This window comes from Silene latifolia, chromosome 1, assembly GCF_048544455.1.
Source record: "Silene latifolia isolate original U9 population chromosome 1, ASM4854445v1, whole genome shotgun sequence".
Taxonomy (NCBI): domain Eukaryota; kingdom Viridiplantae; phylum Streptophyta; class Magnoliopsida; order Caryophyllales; family Caryophyllaceae; genus Silene; species Silene latifolia.
The window spans coordinates 85,013,470-85,015,425 of record NC_133526.1 but is presented as its reverse complement, the minus strand read 5'-3'; positions in this window follow the sequence as shown (position 1 = coordinate 85,015,425).

Genomic DNA, 1,956 nt, shown 5'->3' with positions numbered 1-1,956 from the left:
TTAACAAAATCCAGCTAAAATAACCCGTAAGACTCACTTACTCGATCGAGTAAGTGACTTACTCGATCAAGTGCCCCCTACACGATCGAGTATCACACGTACTCGATCGAGTACCCATCAGGTCAGCTACTGTTTTGCGTAAACACATACTTACTCGACAGAGTAAGCCTCATTCGATAGAGTACCCATAGGCATAGAAAACCGTAGTATTACAATGAGAGTAAGAGTGTGGCGTGTAATACTTGAGGATTTAATCATATTGTTGAGGTATTTAATCATTCGTATTATCGAGTGTAACCGTTTCATTTAAGTGTATACGTATGAAGTGTGAAAGTGGTTATATGGGAATCCGACCTCATGAGTGGTAGTATAGATGTTATTGTAAAGCTGCCTCCCAATCGTCAAGTAAAGCGCCCGTGGTATACATCGTGATCTTGTTATAGTGTCCATTTGAGGGGTAATGTTGTTATTATTCCTTGAGAAGAATGAGTGGTTAGGGACGTGTCCATGAGATAGTGTAAGTGTTGTGGCTACCGATGTGACAATTGCGGTTGTTGGTGACGATTTAGTGATACCGCCATCGGGTATAGGGGGATGCAATGCTTGTGAAACGGATTTTAAATGTTATGTTGTATCATGTTTTGTTTTAGTTGGGCTGTAATAATGGCCATAAGGCTGTGAGTTGTTCTAATTTGGTTGTTTGACGGTGTATTAATCACCATCGGAGTCTATTAGCATTTGCGGGATGAAATAGGAAAGTTGGAACCAAGTTGAGAATGAAAACATTCTTCCCAGGTGACATTCGACCGAGTGCACCCTTCACTCGACCGAGTGGCCTCCTACACTCGATCGAGTGGCATGCCTTGACCTTTGTTTTTTTATATTTGACCGAATATTGAGCATGTACTCTTATTTCGTGGTTTATATTAGTTGATTTGTGTTTGGATGAGCATGTTGACCTTACATGGGTGATATTTTGTAGATGGTTTACGTTTGATTATATGGCGTGGCATTTTGCAAGTAATGGAAATCGTTGATTCGACATGAGTGGAGTGATGATAAAAATGATATGATAATCTTGTTTGATGTCTGTTAATCAACGTGAGTTTATTTCGTTTTGTAAAATTAAGATGAATAATGCAAATTATTTGTTGCATAGTGGTCCTTTACATGATTGTGATTGTGGTCTTCCGTTTGAGCGAAAGTGTTGATGATGGATGGGAACGGATATGGAAACACATGTGTGATCATGTGGTAGATTTGACGCGCTATATACGTGGTATGATGTCCGAAAATGAAAATGTTGATCATGGTTAAATCACATTACAAGTAATTTTTGCATTAATTGATTATTTCATGGAGTCCACATATTTGTGATTGATGTGAATACATGTTAGATTATTAGTGTATGAGATTTGATGTGATATAGATACATAGTAATAATCGAGTTGTACCCCGCGATAGATAAGTAACATAACCAATATGAGTTGGGAGCTATTTATGGGATTATAGATTGGAACCGTGGGTTTGACCTGACACTTGACCTTTGGGAGGCTTGTAAACGAAGGATTATATCAATAGAATTATAACTACATGAGGTTTGATTACGGATTTGCAATGAGTAAGAGAGAGTGTTGAACCTGGAACATAGTCATTTGTGGAATTTAGTAATGACCGTATGCGAGTACACTGTGAGGATTGATAGTTGAACTTCGGGACGAAGTTCTCTTTTAGGGGGAGTGAATATAACAATTGGGAATTTAAAGCATGAAAACGAGCGTAATATGCACCTGAATAGTGTATAAGTAAAGAGGAGGATATACGATGAAGGAAATGTGCGAGCTGTTGTGAGCCTGGTGAGAGCGGTGAGAATCATATTGTCATAATGAGAGTGATGATGACAGTAAGAACCTCGAGAGAGTACTTGAAAACCAGTGATGAGATTTGAAGAGACTT